The following is a 7,291-nucleotide window of genomic DNA, read 5'->3' as shown; positions in this document are numbered from 1 at the left end:
GAGCATGGTTGGTGGACATGAGGGCAGAGGCAAGGGAAAGAGCAGGGTTGGTGGACATGGGGGGGAAGTCATGGGAGAGAGGGCAGGGGAGGAGAACTGGGGATACAGGTATGGAGGAGGGGAGAGAGGAGAGAGGAAGGGAGTAGGGCAGGGGAGAAGGGGAGAGAGAGGACAGTTGGTGGACATGCGGGCAAGGGCAGGGTAGAGAGCAGGGTTGGTGGACATGAAGGCAGAGGCAAGGGAAAGAGCAGGGTTGGTGGACCTGGGGGCAGGGCATGTGAGAGAGCAGGTTTGGTGGACATGGGGGGAGAGCAGAGGATTGAGCAGGGTTGCTTGATATGGGGGGATGGCAGTGGAGACAGGAGGGTTGTTGGACGGGGTAGAGAGTAATACAGCAAGTCACATGCATAGCCATTGTCACCTAGATCAGGGGTTGCGCTTGGGGGATGTGCTGTGCTGGCAAAGTGTGATGGATTGTTGTGTGGGTTTGTGTGTGGTTACTGTTGCAGGGTGTTACCAGTGGAATGTGTGAGTTTCTGTTGTATTGTATGTGTGTGTGTGTGTGTGTGGCTTTGTCTGACAATGGGCTTTTTTGAAATGTAAGGGTTGTTGTAGGGGGGGGTCAAGCCTTTGCTGAGTGGTGGATAGTTTTTTTTTTGTGTTGTGCTGAGGCAGCAGTGTTTTAGGTGGGCTTAAGGGAGAGAGAGACCGATTGAGTGTGCATGTATCTTTGTGCATCTTCTGTTGTTTTGTGGGGTAGGGGTGCTTCTGTAAGTTCATGTGTGTCATGGAGGTGCATTGTCTGTATATGTGTGACTAAGTTTGTGTGTGTGTGTGCAGTTTGTTGGGTTTTTTTTTTTGGGGGGGAGGGGTTTGGGGGATGTGCTGTACTGGCAAAGTGTGATGGATTGGTGTGTGGCTTTGTGTGTGGTTATTGTTGCAGGGTGTTACCAGTGGAATGTGTGAGTTTCTGTTGTATTGTGTGTGTGTGTGTGTGTGGCTTTGTGTGTCATAAGTACATAAGTAATGCCATACTGGGAAAAGACCAAGGGTCCATCGAGCCCAGCATCCTGTCCACGACAGCGGCCAATCCAGGCCAAGGGCACCTGGCAAGCTTCCCAAACGTACAAACATTCTATACATGTTATTCCTGGGATTTTGGATTTTTCCAAGTCCGTTTAGTAGCGGTTTATGGACTTGTCCTTTAGGAAACCGTCCAACCCCCTTTTAAACTCCGCCAAGCTAACCGCCTTCACCACATTCTCCGGCAATGAATTCCAGAGTTTAATTACACGTTGGGTGAAGAAAAATTTTCTCCGATTTGTTTTAAATTTACTACACTGTAGTTTAATCGCATGCCCCCTAGTCCTAGTATTTTTGGAAAGCGTGAACAGACGCTTCACATCCACCTGTTCCACTCCACTCATTATTTTATATACCTCTATCATGTCTCCCCTTAGCCGTCTCTTCTCCAAGCTGAATAGCCCTAGCCTCCTTAGTCTTTCTTGATAGGGAAGTCGTCCCATCCCCGCTATCATTTTAGTCACCCTTCGCTGCACCTTTTCCAATTCTACTATATCTTTCTTGAGATGCGGCGACCAGAATTGAACACAATACTCAAGGTGCGGTCGCACCATGGAGCGATACAACGGCATTATAACATCCTCACACCTGTTTTCCATACCTTTCCTAATAATACCCAACATTCTATTCGCTTTCCTAGCCGCAGCAGCACACTGAGCAGAAGGTTTCAGTGTGTTATCGACGACGACACCCAGATCCCTTTCTTGGTCCGTAACTCCTAACGTGGAACTTTGCAGTGGGGTTTTTGAAATGTAAGGGTTGTTGTATGGGGGTCAAGCCTTTGCTGTGGTGTGGATAGGTTTTTTTTTTGTGTGTGTGTGTTGTGCTGAGGCAGCAGTGTTTTAGGTGGGTTGAAGGAAGAGAAGCACTTTCTTTTGCTTTCTTTTTTTTTCTTTTTTTCTTTTGCGTTTGTGACCGGCTGTAGGTTAAGGTTTGCAGAGGAATGCGCTGTGGGAAGTTGCATCGTCTTTTTCCAGGGTGCAGGGGCTCGGTGAATGCTGGAGGTAGGAGATGAGTTGCGTGAGGCGGTGGATGGTTTTTTTTATGTGGGCGGAAGGCAGTGGCGTACCAAGGGGGGCGGTGGGGGCGGTCTGCCCCGGGTGCATGCCGCTGGGGGGGTGCCACGGCGTGCGCCTGCTGTGAGAGTTCGCTAACTTCTCTCGTTCGCTGCAGCTCCCTCTGCCCCGGAACAGGTTACTTCCTGTTCCGGGGCAGAGGGAGCTGCAGCGAACGAGCAAAGTTAGTAAACTCGCAGCAGGCGCGCGCTGCGGCACCCCCCCCAGCGGCATGCACCTGGGGGGGGCTCTTTCGCGGGGGGGGGGGGGGGTCTTTCGCCGGGGGGGGGGGGTCTTTCGCCGGGGGGGTCTGCGCTGCATCGGGGGGGGGGGGCAGGGCGCCGCCCTGGGTGTCCGCCCCCTAGGAACGCCACTGGCGGAAGGGAGAGGAGCACGGTATCGGGCCGTCGGAGGTTGAACCGGGAGGGTAACGGTGGATGAGGAATTTGCTGCGGGAAGCAGCGCCGTCTTGTTGCGTTTGTTCTGGGCGTCCCTGAGGTGTGAGATGGCTTGCTTGAGGCCGGGGATGGTTGGGCACGTCCTCGGCCGCTTCAGCAAAAGTGGAAGAGGGAAGGTGGGGGGGGAGGTAGTTACCTGCACCGGCGTGTTGCGCCGTTGTGTTGTTGTTTTCGGTAGGTTGTTAGCCAGTCTCCAGTGATTCTTAGGCAGGGGAGGAATACGGAAACAAGCGTGTTTCCCTACTCCTCCCCCAGCCTGGGTCGCTGTTTGATGCTGGCTAGGTCACAGGTAATCCTTGCAGCTGTCCCGCAGCTTGTGCTTGCCGCCCATGTCCCAGATGGTGAGTGTGACGTTGTTCTCCGTCTCCCCCCACTCAACGTCAAGCGAATACCAATTTAGTCCATTTTTGCACATACCCATAGCAGGAATATTCTTCTCTCTTTCCAGCGGTGGTCCTGTGCTCTCCGTTCTGCACAGATAATGAGGCGTTCTGCTGGTGAATGCTCCTCCCTTCTTGGCATGTAGTTTGTTCTGATAGGTCCGTTGGATGTCGCGTAGCGTTGCCTGGTAACGTTTCAGCTTCTGATAGGTCCGTCCTGCGTTGCGTTGGCTGGTAATGTTTTTGCTTTGTTCCTGTGCGCTTCAGAATGTCAAGGGTTCTTTTTTCTCTTCGTTCAGTGATGCCTTTTCTGTTATTGTTCTGCCCTCCTCGTCATCACATTTGACGTGAGGGCGGGGCAGGGAGACAGTAGGATGGCGTCACTACCATGAACTTACGATCCCTTGACGGAGTGGAGTGACTTCAGATCCTTGTCTTCAGAACGTTGAGGGTGCGTTTTATTATAGTAGATTACTACTCTACCTATGAAAAGTTATTCCATGCTTATACTTCCTCTGTGTCAGGGACGTAGCTACGTGAGGCCATGGGGGCCTGGGCCCCCCCACCATCGACCCTTTATACCCCCCCTTCCTGCCGCTGCCAACCCTCCCCCGCCACCACCATCGGGTACCTGTGCTGGTGAAGGTCCCCAACCCCTGCCAGCTGAAGTCCTCTTCAGCCGGTCTCCAGGCTGGCACGTTGCTGCAGCTGATGTGGAAGCCTAGGATTCTGTTTGTGTGTGAGTTGTCCTGCACATTCAGCATGTAGGAACGTGCAGGACGTCAGGACGACGCACACACAAACAGAATCCTAGGCTTCCACATCAGCTGCAGCAATGCGCTGGCCCGGAGGGAACCCCACCAGCATAGGTACCCAACGGCTGCGGGGGAGGTTTGGCGGCGGGAAGGGGGGGGTCAAATGGAGATGGGCACCGGAGGAAGGGTCAAAAGTGGTGGCGGCGGCGGGTCAAAGGTGGCAGGGGGGTCGTCGGCGGGCTAAAATATGCCCCCTCACCTCGAGCTCTGGGCCCTCCTCCCGCCAAAGTCTGGGTACGCACCTGCTCTCTGTGTACATCCGTATGCTGCACAAGCTAGCATGTTTGAATATAAGTGACATTAAATAAAAATGCTACCAACAATAAAGAACGATAACGCAGACGCAGCACCTTGCAGGTTTGTTTTGAGTATAGTAAAGATGACGGCAGCGTTGGGGAGAGGAAACGGAGATTAACCTAATTGGTTTCAACTGTTGACGTCACTTCGTCTCCTGTGTATTAAACCTCCTTGCTCTTCTTAGTGTATTCCAAGCCTCATTCTAGTGCTCCAATAGCTTTTCTCAGTGATCTCCAAGCCTCATTCTGGTGCTCCAGTAAACATCTTTGTGTGCATTCAAGCCTCACTCTGGCACTGTCTGCCACCTACTTCTTTGTGCAGGTTTCAGAGTTTTAGTTCTGAGCAGACAGCATATGTGTTTTAAAGCGACTAAACACAGTGGATTTGTCATTTTACAGGCAAGCACTTGTGTGGCACAGTGAAGGAAGCAGTTTTACTCAGTGAGCCCTGAGTATTCACTTTAGGCTGTTGGCTTGGGCTTACTGTATCAGTAGGATCCCTCCGTGAACGTCTAGCAGGCTCACGTGGCCTCTCTGAGTCCTTGTCTGTTTGTACTTTGATGCTGTTCTTTGGGAGCAGAGGTACTCTTTGATTCAAAGGTAATTTGTGTTGTTTTATTTTTTTGTCTTGAAAAAAGACATCTCTGACATCTGAGAAGTTCTGCTTGGTTTAAAGTAACACTTATTTGCTGTGAATAGAGCCGAAAGGGAGATGCAGCACATATACACGTATTTTTTTTTAATGGTGTTTTGGGTTTGGCATCATAACAACCTCTGGAAACGTTACAAAACACATAAGTCTTCATGGAACGACGCATTAGCTTTACAATACTCTGAACCACTTACAGAATTGAGGTGTACCTCTTCATTAAAATGTTAGTACTTAAAAAAAATAATCTGACCTAAAGCTCTCTAGTTAGGGGCTGCTTATACTGCAGTTTAATATCTTAACCAGCACAAAAACATTCATTAAAAAGGCCTCGTAAGTAAACGTATCACTGCCCAAGCTGAAGCATTGAGACACACTGTAGATCAGACTAAGGGCCTTATTTACTAAGATGTGCTAGCGTTTTTAGCGTGTGCTAAATGTTAGAGACACACATATATACCTATGGATGTTTCTAGCATTAGTGCATGCTAAATACGCTAGTATGTTTATAGCACAGCTCAGAAAACAGGGCCCTTAGTAATGAAGATACATGTGAGTTTATTAGGGGGTTCAACTGTGGTGTCCCCTTATGTGGACAGTGTATGCATTGTATGGTGTGATTACATGCTTAAACATGTCCTTCACAACTCTCAGGTTAAACCAAAGGTATCGAATCACGGAAAGCCCTGTTTAAGATGGTGACAATGCTCCTGCTCAGTTTGGAAGCTTTGTACTGAGAGCGAAACTTTGATTAAAGTTGTGTCTTGTTGCTTCACACAGTGACCACATTTTTCATATTTTTAGTTTACTTATGAGGTCTTGTTAGAGAATGTTTTTGTGCTGGTTAAGATATTAAACTGCAGTATAAGCAGCTCCTGACTGGAGAACTTTAGTTCAGGTTTTTTGTTTTTTTTTTTGTTTAAATTGCCAACATGACATGAGGTGTGCTGTTTCATTAGTGTGACATTTTCAAGGCTGCAATGCAGTATACTGCATTGTAAAGCTGATGAGCAATTCCATAAAGACATGCATTTTAAAACTTTTCCAGAGATCATTATGATGTATTTTTCAGCAGACAGGTCTGCAGCACATTGAATTGTTTGATGTTTTACTTTGCCTTTTATGTCATACTGTTAAGTGTTATGATGAAGATGGACATATGTGGAACTGTACTTATATTTAGCATGAAGGTAGGTTATTTATTATGTTGTATTTTTGGTGTCAAGATTGTTAGGCTATTTTGGGACTACATTTTGGTATGAGTTGGGCTAGAAAACTTTTCACCATCTCCTGAAACAGCTCTATTTAGCACATGCACATCATTCTTAGTAAATCTGAGAGATTGCAGAGAGTTAGTGTTCATTACTTTGGTCAGGGTATGTACACAATCTATTTAGAGATGCTGCTCCTTCCCCCTCACTGCCAATAACCACTTCTGCGCCCTCTCAGGTGTGTGCTGACTCTGTCCGCACTGTTTACCCCAGCTTAAGAAAACATGCTGAAGCTCTTAAGCCAAGCCTCACTGGTTGGTTGTGCTTGAACCTTCATTTATGTAGAGCTATTGCCCTGGCTAGTTTCCAGTACTTCTCAGTTCGCCCTGTGGTGGTTCTTTTGCGGTTTGTGCCTCCTGTTTGCTGTCATCACCACCACCTCTCCTTCTGTAGTCTGGTTCAGTCGGTACTAGAGAATGACATGAGAATGGGGACGTGCAGTTAACCGCTGGGAGAGAGCCCATGGGGATGGAGGACAAACTTTGCCCTCATGTCATTTAAAAGCTTGAGACTAACCTTAAACAGGCTATTCCAACTAGATGGAGCAGCATTTATAAAATGCTAGTATCAATTTGTAAATACTTAACACATCTTAGACAACTGGCAACTGAATTCACCGATGAAGGTGCTTTTGGATTTAAATGAAGCACTGTTAAATGACATCATTTGTGTCTTGTCTGCCTTTGATGTGGCATCAAGAATCCTGTCAGACTCCTACTGTCTGCAGCGTCATCTGAAAGACAATCCAATTATTTTCCCAGATGATATAAAAACACTGGCAACCGAATCTTTGAGAAGGTTGTACCAAAACCAGATTAAAATGGAAGGCTCGAGTCCATCAACATCAAGAACTCAGGATCCTCCACAATCCAGGGAGCAAAATACAATGTGCTCTGTAGTGCCCTAGTGGGGGAGAAATATGCCCCAATGGACATACATGTGCTTGAAACTTCCAAATCCTGATACTGCAAAAAATCATAACAGTGCTTCATACGGCATATTTCTCCCCCACTAGGGCAATATAGAGCACGTTGCACTTTGCCCCCTTGGACATTTTAACAGGATGGATTAGGGTTTCTAAGTCAGCTATTGTTGGGGTGGGAAGGGTAGAGAGTGGATGGGGGGTCATTTCAGTTGCTCGTTGTTATTATTGTTCTCTATTTGTGATTTATAAACATTTGTACAGAATATTGTTCCTTTATATACTTCAATAAAAAGATCTATATATATAAAAGGCAAGACCAACGTTCTATGAAGCCTCCAGCCGGAAGTGTGAAGCGCCAG

At 47.8% G+C, this 7,291-nt stretch overlaps 1 protein-coding gene across 1 annotated transcript in view; it reads left to right on the top strand.

Annotated features, from left to right (window-relative positions):
* Nucleotides 1-4,388: 4,388 nt before the first annotated feature.
* Nucleotides 4,389-7,291, top strand: part of SIL1 (SIL1 nucleotide exchange factor) — a 696,897-nt gene continuing 693,994 nt past the window's right edge. Inside the window, exon 1 of the mRNA XM_030212991.1 lies at nucleotides 4,389-4,687. The gene's annotated coding sequence lies outside the window, so the exon portion shown is untranslated. The remainder of the gene's footprint in view (nucleotides 4,688-7,291) is intronic.

This window comes from Microcaecilia unicolor, chromosome 8, assembly GCF_901765095.1.
Source record: "Microcaecilia unicolor chromosome 8, aMicUni1.1, whole genome shotgun sequence".
NCBI lineage: Eukaryota > Metazoa > Chordata > Amphibia > Gymnophiona > Siphonopidae > Microcaecilia > Microcaecilia unicolor.
Note: the sequence above shows the minus strand (reverse complement) of the source record. Positions and strands in the feature narration are given on the sequence as shown.